Raw genomic sequence first — 12,936 nt, 5'->3', positions numbered from 1 at the left:
ATAACACAGAGGGACTGTCAGCACATATTGATGATGTCAAGAAACACCATGAAATGGGCCTTGCAGACATTTTATGTTTCACTGAAACACACCTTTTTGGAACCTGTGTCCCAGATAATATCCAGCTGGAGAACTATCGTATGTACAAGCGCAACAGGCATGTGTCATACTCTACTCTTACTCATCTAGCACAGAAGAATGGTGGGGGAGTTGCAGTGTTTGTGAAAAGCCATGTTGTAGCCCACCATGTTCCATACCTGCAGGGAGTGACTGACCTTGAATTCCTGGCAGTGAAAGTGGTGGCCCCAGTTTCAGCACTAATTGCAGTGATTTATAGACCACCAGATTACAGCACAAATGTATTCATCCCAAATCTCTGTCATTTGTTGGACTCATTACATGTTATGGCTGATGGTCCAGTTATTGTCTGTGGGGATTTCAATGAGAACCTATTGGCTGATGGAAGGAAGCCAATCTTTGATTCATTTCAGTCTAGGGGTTTCACAAATCTCATTACGACTGCTACCACAGAAAAAAACACATTGTTGGACAATATCTTCATTTCTGATCTCCAGCACTGTGCCTATTCAGGTGTTCTACAAACATATTACAGTTATCATGATCCTATATTTTGTGTTTTAACTTGATCTCCTGAATCTGACACCTTTTACCTCATTCAGAATGGAAATACATTGCAGAAACCCATGCATAAATCAGGAGGAAAGTAACTTAACCTGAACTTTAACTAAACAATATTTCCCCAGTGAAGTTGCAATGAGCCAAACAACCTCAGTAATACGTTATAAGTTGTTATACATTATAAGTTGTAATACGTTGTAATACATTTCACACTACATTAATCACGGAAAGCGTGAATAAAGTGACCACTTCAAATGGGACCCACTGTATTCTACAACATGATCAGCTAGCACTATGCTGCTAGCTCAACACATATCGCTATAGCACATAGCATTTCAACGTGACGAAAATACGAAAATCAAAGATATCTGACGAACATTACTCTAACACAAATTATCTACTTACAATGTCCAAAGCTCACACGTTAAAAGGGAAATTGTTGAGACCTCATCTGTGTTTAACTCGTGGCAGACTGAAAAATGAATCACGAAGTATCGACAGGAAGTAGTACTTTACTAAACAGTTACCCCAAAAAGACCACAAGGTGGCAGCATATACAAAGCAATGTGAAATTATATAACATACAAATAGGATGCGCTCTTATGGAAAGCAGAACACATGAATAATGAATAATCAGATATTGTTTATTTTATTTTTAAGTCAAACTATCTTCCAGCCAGAAAAAATAACTTTGGCTTGTATTGTTTATTTACTACCTAGTGATGACTCAATTCTCACAAAAATGCTTAACTGGAGATTAATGTTGACCATCCCGAACTACATTATAATTTCTTAATTTCCACAAACTGACCTAGTTAAAAAAATAGCAATTAAATATATTCAGATACTGAATTGATTAATCATTCATTTTAAATGCATATGCAGGGAGCATATTAATAAATCAAACCGACAATTCTTTCTATTGACATGAATTTTACTTCAAATGTTGTTTCATGAATTCAAGTGATGTGTACAAACAAACCACATTACAGGGTAGGCATTGTACAAAGACAATAAAATGTAGTTTGCTAGAATGATATAGATATATGCAGTGTATTAAGGGATAATGTATAGAACGCCAGTCATTATCGGGAAATAGGTCCCGACAGGGCGAACCGGACCCCGACGTGCAGCTGAGTCAGGGTTGTCAAGATGTCCTGTTGCCTCCTGTAGTCTCCAAAATGGTGGATCCCAGCATCTTCAGTTCGGACCCTGGAAAAGGAAAAAAGGTAAGATTTAACACACATACCATATGCTGAGAAACAGTTGAGTAAAATTGAGGACAGCTATACAAGAACAATGTACAGGAACAGTGTCTAGCTAGCTGAGTTTGACAAATCGGTGTTGTTTTTCAGCCTGTAGCTTTCTACAACAGACGTGAGGAGTGACCAAGTAACCTCAATGCTGCCCTCTGCAGCCTGTGCATTAATTGGCAATAAGGAGATCAATCATTGTTAATGCAAGCTTGCCTTTCGATGTCACATTACATTAAGAATCGGCTGTCTATGCTAATTCTTATTTTGCACATTTATGTGCATGCACTTACATAGTTGATGGCTCCATTTCCAGTTTTTGTTTTTATTGTATTTGTTAATTGTCTCGTTCTAATCCTTTTACTTTATGACACCATTACAAGCACATGTAAAAAAAGAAATTCCCTCACAAATTTCAACCACTCCAGCATAGACAGCATCCATTGTGCTGTGCATCACATCAACTTCAACTCCGTTCCAGACCAATCCAATCTTTCAGTACTACTACAGCTGTCAGTGTCAAAAAGGACAACACACACTCCATTTTCATTCCCTGGCCCCTTGGACAACACTAATGGAGGACATGGCCATTCCTGACTTTGTAGCATAGTTACAATATAATAACAATATTATATATATAGTTATAATAACATCTAACATTATGTTATTATACAATATTATGGTTTGTATAATATTGTTTTTTCCCTCCATTAGGCTGTTGATTAATTTGACATTATTGTTTATTATTGATATATTGCTTTCCCCCTCATTTTCATTGCTTATTTTATTAGGCTATTGATTGAATTGACATTGTTGTTTATTATTGCTATTCTCCTTATTATAGTTTGACCAACAATCTAATCTGTTCCCTGTTAAATATGTTTTTGTATTGGTGTGTCGCTTTGGACAAATAAGGCGTCTGCCAAATCCCATAACCATAACATCATAGTCTACTGGTTGGAGCCAGAGGTAGATCAATCTACAAGGCTCTGTTTGGAGCCTACTTGACAGAATCTTCCAGAACTAGGCATTGGATGTCTCGCGCAATATAGCCCGTTTAAATAACCAGTACTACCTAAGTTGCCTTTGTGGGTTTTGAGACAGAGACAAGAAAGAAAGAGTTATTACGTTTATTAATAATATTATTAGATTTTTATTAGTAGTATATTATTATTAGTGTATTTAGTAGTTAAGTTTGTAATAGTTTAAGTAAGTAAAAAAATAGTTTAAGTGTTGTAATATTTTAGTGTATATTTTGTAGTATTTGTAGTGTATTGTAGTTCGTTTATTTTATTTTGTTTATATAGCTGCTACAATAAATATTGACCATCGTCATCTAAGGTAAGTTAAGTTGAAGTAGGTAACGTTATTTAGTTTAAATGTTAGTGTTTATAGCTGCTAAGTAGACTACGTTACCGATAATGTTTGCAAATTCTAGCTGTTCTATGCTACTTAACATTATCAAATGCCCCTTTCGTTCGAAAATTCTAAACAACGATATGTTTTAACGTTAATACTTCAAAATCACAATTGATACATTAATTTTACATTTCAGTAACGTTAGCCATAGGTGCGTGGATTTGAACAAAATCTGGTTTGGTTCTTAACAAAGGTTTTACTGCCTGAAATATCCGATTTTGTTTATCACACTTGGGTTAGGTAGTGCTGGCCTAGTGGGGCACTTATTTCCGATATTTTAGACAAGTTATGCTATGCTTATGGGCTGATAGCGTTTTTTTTAGGAATCCGCCGACCAATAATGGACAGATTAAAATAAAATAAAAGTTGCCGAGACCCGGAAAGTCACATAGACTAGCAGTTGTGATTGGCGATGTTGAAATAACATGTAGCAGCTAACGTTAGCTTAAGAACTGAAGCTTTGACATGTCAAATGACCGTTAAACTGGCGACTCTTTCTAACCTTCTTGTGGCAAGCTCCTGACTTGAATCTAACGTTAGCTGCTAATAGCTAACGCACGAGCTTTAAGTAGTGGCGCATAAAACGTTGACCAACGCAGCACCCAACGCTAACAATTAATCTAAAATTAATAACGCCAATTATGGACAGAGAAAGATAAAATAAAAGTTGCCTAGACCCTGTTAAGTCACATAGACTATAGCAGTTGGCTATCCTGACATTAAAGGGGTGGTTCAGGATTTTGGACATAAGACCTCATTTCCAAGTAAGCAAGTGTGATATTTATCAGTGGAGACCGTTTTCAACACGTTTCATCCAGACCGCCGTCATGCTATCCGGCAAAAGATTCTTTGGACGCCGCCATTGGCCGAATACCGGCGCCCATTGACTTACATTGAACACATGTAAACAAAACCTCAATTATGTGCTCAAACTAACGCCGCTGACTTATGACAACAACCATTCCACTTTGATACGAAACTACATTTTTGTACAACATTTATCCAGCAAAAATTACAGAATTTGGATCAAGTAATGTGGAGAAATACCGATATTAAGAAAATTGCCGCTGCGTGACGCCGAGTTAATGGCATTTCCCCTTGTCCATGAGTCACGTATAACAGGTCACGTCGGTGGCCGTTATCCCTCACATGTCAGAGTAATGACATTCAAAAACGTACCTTTATATTACATTACAATTTATAAAGGAACGAAATGTCAAAAGGAATTAAGCAATATGTTTGCTGGATGACACGAATATTAGTAAGGAAAAACAAGATTTTTACCGTAATGTCCAGCGAAATTACATATGTTGTGGCGCTATTGCGCGGCACGGCCAGCAGATGACATCATTGCACTACAGCAACTAGGAACCAGCAATAAACCTAGACACTCGAGATTTTAGGGCCGTTGTCAGCCACAACGCACCATCTGAAAATCTGAATTGTGAAGTAGACCTACTCCATAGTCACATGTGCCTGTTCATTCATTCCATGTCAATAGAACAAACCAAATTAGAATAGGCTAGTAATGCAATACTACATACAATACATATGTATATGCATGGATATACTGTATGTGTGTGAATATATATATATATATATATATATATATATATATATATATGTGTGTGTGTGTGTGTGTGTGTGTTATTTATATATACAGAGAGAGAGAGAGCAATACAGAACAGGTTGTCGGTCTGAACTGAAGTTAGTGCTGCATGTAAACACACACTTGTCACGCTACATTTATATGTGTATGTGTGTATGTGCATATATATATATATATATATATATATATACACACACATATACATATATACATATATACAGAGAGAGAGAGAGAGAGAGAGCAATACAGAACAGGTTGTCGGTCTGAACTGAAGTTAGTGCTGCATGTAAACACACACTTGTCACGCTACATTTATGCGTGTATGTGTGTGTGTGTGTGTGTGCATATATATATATACAGAGAGAGAGAGAGAGAGGGCAATACAGAAGTGTTTGCTGTATGTAAACACACTTGTCACGCTACATTTATATGTGTATGTATGTAATGTGTGTGTGTGTGTGTGCATATATATATATACAGAGAGAGAGAGAGAGCAATACAGGACAGGTCGTCGGTTTTACTGAACTGAAGTTATTGCTTGTAAACAGTTAGTGCTGCATGTAAACACACTTGTCACGCTACATTTATATGTGTATGTATGTAATGTGTGTGTGTATGTATATATATATATAGGTAACACTTTATTTTAATGTGTCTCTGTTACAGTGTACCTACCTAATTAGGTACAGTGGTATAACCTGTGTAACAAATATACTATCAGGTACTATCATTGTACTTGCATTATGTATTTGTGGGTACCTACATATAAGCTTAGTTGTTACATTGTAATACTGAGTGCTTTTACAAAACTTTGCCAATTGGCCTACATTTTCATCAGAGGCAAAGAGCTGACCTGAGACCTGATGGATGGGGTAAATCTGGTCATGATAGATTTGATATACAAGCCATTCTTAGCTCCAGTCAAGGCCTTATTGTCTTCAGTGTACATGTTTTTTTGCTCTTGGGTGCTCCTTGTTGGTGCCCCCCCCCCAATCCTCCCCCACCTTTCTTATGCAGCCCTTGCCACTTAATCTACTAAACCCCTCTTCTACTGCACCCCCCCCCCCCCCCCCATAAATGCACAAATAGGCTGACACCAGACATAATTTCACTGCATTTCTTACTTCGAGTAACTATATGCATGTGAGAATAAACTTCCTTGTATCCTTGTAACAGCTGTGCTGCTACAACCTTGTTACTCTTTGATACAGTGGAATAAACCTATTAAGTGTACCAGTTAATTACTTACATGTACATATGACATGTATGTTGTGTCTTCGATGTCTTGGAACAGGTCTACTAATTCACTACATCAACTGTGTTGGTACACACTTATTGCTCTTTGATACAGTGGCATAAGTACTAAGTACTTGGGCAATTCCATTGAAAATTACGTTTTTCCTAACATCCATAACACCAATAAAATGTGATGGTATGGTATGATGTGAATGATTACATGAAATTTGAGCATTTGCTATTTTTGGCTGAAGAATGTACATGACAAAAAATGCACAAAAAATGAATAGTAACATTCACATCATACAAATGCCAAGGCATTTCACTGGCGTTATGGATGTGACAAAAAGTCCATTTTCCGTGGAATTGCCCACTTACAATTACATATTACATTACATGTTGTGTCATTGGTGTCTTGGAACATGTCTGCCATTACCCTACATACTGTAGTACATGTATCAACTGTGTTATTTATTACTCTTTTGATACAGTGGAATAAACCCATTCAAATAAAGTGTACCAGTTAAGTACTTACATGTACATATTATATACATCCTGTCAATGATGTCATGCATCCTGTAATTGATGTGTTGAAACGTGTCTGCTGTTACACCACACAGTACATGTCAATTAGTAGAACTGTTCCAAGACATCGAAGACACAACATACATGTCATATGTACATGTAAGTAATTAACTGGTACACTTAATAGGTTTATTCCACTGTACTGCAGCACAGCTGTTACATGTACACTGAAGACAATGAGGCCTTGACTGGAGCTAAGAATGATTTGTATATCAAATCTATCATGACCAGATTTACCCCATCCAGCAGGTCTCAGGTCAGCTCTTTGCCTCTGATGAAAATTTAGGCAAATTGGCAAAGTTTTGTAAAAGCACTCAGTATTACAATGTAACAACTATAGCCTATGTAGGTACCCACAAATACATAATGCAAGTACAATGATAGTACAGTACCTGATAGTACATGTTGTTACACAGGTTGTACCACTGTACCTAATTAGGTAGACACTGTAACAGCAACACATTAAAATAAAGTGTTGCCGATGAATTTCCCCAGTAGTGGACAATAAAGACTTCTCTTCTAGCCTACACGTCACATGTAGCCTACTAGAAGTGATGTTTCAGCTAGAAGTGATGGTTCATAAATTAACCCTCCAACTTTGCTGATGCACAGAACAGGTGTGCTGAGCTTTGTTTTTGGCTCTTCAAAGTGTTGTAAGTAAGGTGGTGTAAGTAGCCTATAGGCAGGTGGTGAGACAGGTCAAGAAATATGGTGCAGTGAAACAGTACTATACAGTTGATTTTCAGAAGGTGGTTTAGAGTAGTATAAATGAAATATAAATATGTGCACTGTATTACCTTATAAGAGCAGAATAAATATGGCTATGAATAACAATGTCAGTTGATATTATTTTAAATGTTGGTGACACTACATTAATAAGGAGAATAGCAATAATAAACAATAATGTAAATGCAATATCAATGGGCAATAAATGGAAATCAACAAATACTATAACATACAAACAATGACTCAGAACAGCCTAAGTGCATGGTGAACAAATATGTCTTTACACCCCTGTTGACAGGTGCATGCAAAAACACAGAAAGCAGACAAGGATTTTGTTTTTATAACACATGTAATAAGCAATGAACATTTGAAGATGTATTGTTTTGTTCTTCTAACATCAATAGTAGTTGTGCAGAGGTTGTAACATAATGATAAATACATGCTGCCTGTCACATTATGAATATATACCCTGTCTTGTCTTGCACATCAGAAGCAGCAGCACTATGCTATTACATCGTTCACCGTAGGGACTAATATGAGGGAGACTGAGCTGCCAATCTCTCTTAACAGGTCCTGCATCATATCTACAAATATCTGTTCTGCTCTGCACAAACATAAGCAGGGTCTGATTTAGCGTGGCAAAGTGCTGATTGACAATAGCATGGTTCCCTGCAGTGTTTGGTGGATTCCCATTGATGTTTGTGCGTTCTGTTTGACTGTACATTTTATGTGTGGCATCTCATTCCTCAGTTGTCTAACATGTTTTCTGACGGCCACTGATTGCATTAGCAGCTGAAAGACCAACTTGTAACAAGGTCCCAATTGTGGATACACCCATTAACAGTCCTTGCGACCAATGACATCCGGATCAACTACAAACTTTTGATTGATTTTCAACAATGAACAGTTAGTTCAGTGTAATATGTTCAGCTCTCTCCCCCATCTTAATAAGTCAACATTATATGATATGACCCTATTTGTACATTATAGCCTACATATGTTATAGCTTAACCCTTATCTATAGGTGACTGATGAGATTCATGTTAGCATATATTCATTGGCGACACAATTAATATTGGAGCTATTTCACTGTCGCAGACCCAGACATGCTTGGTAGCCTAGGCTATGTAGTCATAGGCCAACATGAGACGTGTCATCATGACTTGTGCCTATGTTCTTACTGTTGTTATTATCTGTAGGACATATTGTCTGTGGAACACAATTGTAGGCTAGGCCTATATTTGATTTTCAGTAAGCTTATATATCAATGATAAAGCTTCTTTACTTTTTTGGTGTAATTATTTTGTTTTTTTTTCATCTATGTAAGCTATTTCTTTAATGTTACATTATTATTTTGTTAATACATGGAATAAATCACCACAAATACACGCGACTGTAGCCTATGGGCTTCTTCTGTAGCCTACCCGGCTGGCGCAGCGTGGCTAACAACGCCCCTAAAACAAGTGTAACGGTGTGTTTCCACACAGCGAAACACCTCGCGATTTTCGGCCAGCGAAATGTCGCCTCGGGGGCGTGACGGCAAAACCGCTAACCTTTTGACTGCAGTGTCTAGCCAGTGGTGGCAAGTGAGCTAATTAGGCTAATCAGCTAATTCAACGTTTAAGTACTTAATGAAGATATCCAGGGGTCTTTATGCTTCGACTAAGTTGATGTTGCCTATAAACAACAATTCATGTTCATAGAAACAACAAGGTCAATAAGACATAATATATTTCATACCTGTGTTGCAGCATGTAGCCTAGCTGTCTAGCTAGGTTTACAATCCAATCCAATGTCCTAAAATACTAGCATTTCGCCTGTCAGCTAGCTAAAAAAGATCGAGTGCTTAAACTAACATATATAGTGGTCTATTTAGTGGTGTATGTGCTCTGACTAAGTTCGTGTGGCATATAAACCACAATTCGTGTTGATACAAGTGCCAATGTTCGTGTAGAAACATTTTAATTAGAGATGTCCGATAATATCGGCCCACCGATATTATCGGCCCGATATTAGCATAAAAATGTAATATCTGTTAATATCGTTATCGGATTTTTTTTGCCTTAAACCCGATAAAATAATGCTTGCGTTACACCCAAATAGTGCCTATGCGCTCCTGAAGCATTTACCGGCGCACAGATGATGACCTCATCAAGCTGCGTCTTGAAGCATACAAACAAGCGTGGATGGCTGCAGTAACAAACTTGCTCGCTCTGTTTCAACATTATGTCTGTGGTTTGGAATTGGCCATGGCCGTCGTAGCCCCTTGAGTTGGCCGTGACGCCCCTTTGAAAATCAGAGGTTTACAGGCCACGGTGGCCTTGGTGCCCCCTTCTTTAAATATTCTGCTTTGCGTCCTACTAATAGCGATATAGCCTATGGCCAAATTACGCAGTGGAGAAAGTGACAGCGCAAGAAAGTGCGTCCAAATTAACCCATGCTTCTCAGTTGAACTACTCGCGAAGTAGCCTACTCATCACACAGACATCACAAGTATCACACGAAAGAGCTTTTTCTCAGCTTTTAAACGATGTTAGCCGCTAATTGCTGTGGTGAACGGTTCGCGAGAAAAGTAAATAATATCATTCAATCATATATTCTACTGAAGGTTTTGCGTCCATCTCCCTACCCATTCATCTCGGTGGAATACTTCAGATCCCTTCGTTTAACATATGACAAACCATATATCAGAATAAACAGCAGACCTTACCGAACAGAAAGGTGTAAATCAGTCCCCTGTACAGTTAGCCGTTCCAGACTAATCCCGTTTTGAATTTGCAGTAAATTTCAACATACATGGATGTCTCCAAACTTGGGATTTAAGTTTTACACTGTGTTTAAATGGTTCCACATTATTTCATAACGGGCCAAATACAAAACAAATATTACAAATGTCGCCTAGATATCGGTAAATCAGAGGACAGCTGACTGTAAGAGTTTGTGAAAGTAGCCTTAATGATCACAAAATGCTAAGCATGCATCTAGGCTATTTGAGTTTCTTAAAGCTGAGCTGTGCTTAAATTGTTCAATACATGATTTCATAACAGGCCAAATATAAAATAAATGTTAAATATAGCCTAGATATCTGAAAATATTAGATGATCAGATGATTTACAGTTATATGTAATATGTCATGTTTTATGTTTTTGTATACAGTGATGCAGGTCTACTGCAGTGAATACAACTTTGATCATTTTTATAGCCTACTACTGTATAGTTAACTTTGGCCTTGGTGCCCTGACATGTGGCCTTTGTGCCCCCCACCAAATATGCCCAACTGAAGGCCAAGTGGCCTTGCCCCTAAAATGGTGAAATTCCCAGCCTGATTGTGGGTATGGCCCGTTATGTACTTCACCTCAAGCCTGAAGTATTTTTTGTAGCTCAAACAAATGTTTTCAAAATTGTGCAGTATAGTTGCTTGCCACATTGTAATTGACTCATATTTGTGCATTCATTCAATTAAGGTGATTGAGTTTTAGTTAAAGAAACAGTTCATGAAGCATCCTACAAATGCAGGCTTATTTAACACAGAAAAAGGGTAGCCTGTCATACACTATGCCTGTTATTTTAGTTGGCTTTACATTCTGCTATGTTGCACATAGTTGTTCAGGTACAATGTTTTATAATTTGTGAAGAAGTCAAATTTACCCTATTTGTTGTGGGCATTGTCAAGATTATCTCAGGGAGAGTGTAATCCAAACTCTTGTTTGAGACAATTAAAAAATAAAAAATAAACATGGCACTTTTTCCCTAAATTAAGTTGAAGTATTTTTCTTATTTTGCACAGACAATGTTAACATTTGGAAAGCCTTGTTGCATTCAAGAATGCATCCAGTGGGGCATCACAATAACATTAAGCATGTTGTGTTAATTCCACAACAGGAGATATGTGATGTTACCTAAATTAGTTTTGAGGAAAAATAACCCACATATCGACATCGGTATCGGCTGATATCGGAATCGAAATTTGAGAGTTGGACAATATCGGCATATCGGATATCGGCAAAAAAGCCAATATCGGACATCCCTAATTTTAATCACATACAAATTTTCGTGTTACAGCTCAGGTAGTCTCCGCCATCTTGGTCAGACTTTTTTGTAACTCCCGCCTCCAAACACAAAGACGCGGACCTGATTGGTTCTCGAATGGTCCTCATTTAAATAAAGTTAAACTTTGGCCAACTTTGTTTCGCCTGCCTCGGCGATTCGCTTTCATTTCGCCCAACTAGGGCGAATTTCGTCTCCATTCAACCTCAATGAGAGCGACGCGAAATTTCATTGTGTGGAAACACACCGTAACCGTCGGCTCCTCGAGGCTTATTACTTAAACGAAGTTATTAGGCCCGAGGTGCAGTGAAATGGCGTCATCTGGTGGTCATACAATTCACCCGCTATTAGACCCGAAGTGCAGGAGAAGTGGATATTCAACCACGCCATCCTTCAGGTCGCAGCGACACGTAGGTGTACTTTATGTGCTGTGTCATGCTGCCATCTAGCGGTTGTGGAATATTTAACACCCATTATGGTTCTGGGAATAGATGTGCCCTCGAATAAATTATTTGGGTAATCTATCTGATAAATTGTGTTTTTCTTTTTATACTTCGTACCTTTATAAATTGGAGTGTATCATTAAGGTACCTTTTTCAATGTCATTACTCTGACATTCGACATTAGTCGACCATAAATTTGGGCAATGGGCACATTGTTAGGGGTTGACACTTTGCATAAGATTTCTCCACATTACTTGATCCAAATTCTGTGATTTTTGTTGTATAAATGTTGTACAATTATGTAGTTATGTAGTCAGCGGCGTTAGTTTGAGCACATAATTGACGTTTTGTTTACATGTGTTCAATGTAAGTCAATGGGAGCCGGAAATCCATAAATAGCGGCGTCCAAAGAATCTTTTGCCGGATAGCATGACGGCGGTTTCATCCAGTCCTTCTAATTGCAGAGTTCGCAGGTGCTAGGCTAGCGCAAGTCAACGGTATGTGCTAGCCTGCCACTAAAGACAGTCTTACCCACTCCAAAGTACACCTGAGGCAAATTCCAGACAATCGATGTAAATGTCTGTGTTGATAGAATAGTGTTAGAAATACAACTACCCTCGCATCGCGTTGCAATAGTTATACTTTGGTCCTGTCGTGGAAATTATCCACTTCCCGAAACCTCCAATTCAACTAGCACTCTGATGTCAAAGACCCGAAGGAGAACACCAAGACGAGAAATGCTGAAGACTGTTGATCCTTTATTCACCGTATTGCAGTGATGATACAATCCAAACAATGTCAGGACTGAACCGTCAGGCAAGAGAGTGATGAGTTGCAGCTGCTACCCCGATGAGATCTGATCTGAATGTGCCTGAGCTCTCTCTTTTATGCTCTCAGGGGCCTGAGAGGCGTTCCTATCATCAGGAGCGTCACCAGGCCCCTTCTAGCCAATCAGAACGTTTTGGGACTTGAGATATTG

The 12,936-nt window shown here is 38.2% G+C and overlaps 1 long non-coding RNA gene across 1 annotated transcript in view; it reads right to left on the bottom strand.

Annotated features, from left to right (window-relative positions):
* Positions 1-1,173: 1,173 nt before the first annotated feature.
* The window catches only part of LOC143135087 (uncharacterized), a 32,443-nt gene continuing 20,680 nt past the window's right edge, over positions 1,174-12,936 (bottom strand). The window contains exon 3 of the long non-coding RNA XR_012988792.1: positions 1,174-1,851. This is a non-coding gene — a long non-coding RNA (uncharacterized LOC143135087). The remainder of the gene's footprint in view (positions 1,852-12,936) is intronic.

Source organism: Alosa pseudoharengus, unplaced genomic scaffold (assembly GCF_046254945.1).
Source record: "Alosa pseudoharengus isolate Yale_2024_CS ecotype anadromous, Long Island Sound unplaced genomic scaffold, YU_APseudo_1.1 YU_APseudo_1.1_scf_2, whole genome shotgun sequence".
Taxonomy (NCBI): Eukaryota; Metazoa; Chordata; class Actinopteri; order Clupeiformes; family Clupeidae; genus Alosa; species Alosa pseudoharengus.
The sequence above is the reverse complement of the archived record's forward strand: the minus strand, read 5'-3'. Positions and strand labels throughout refer to the sequence as shown.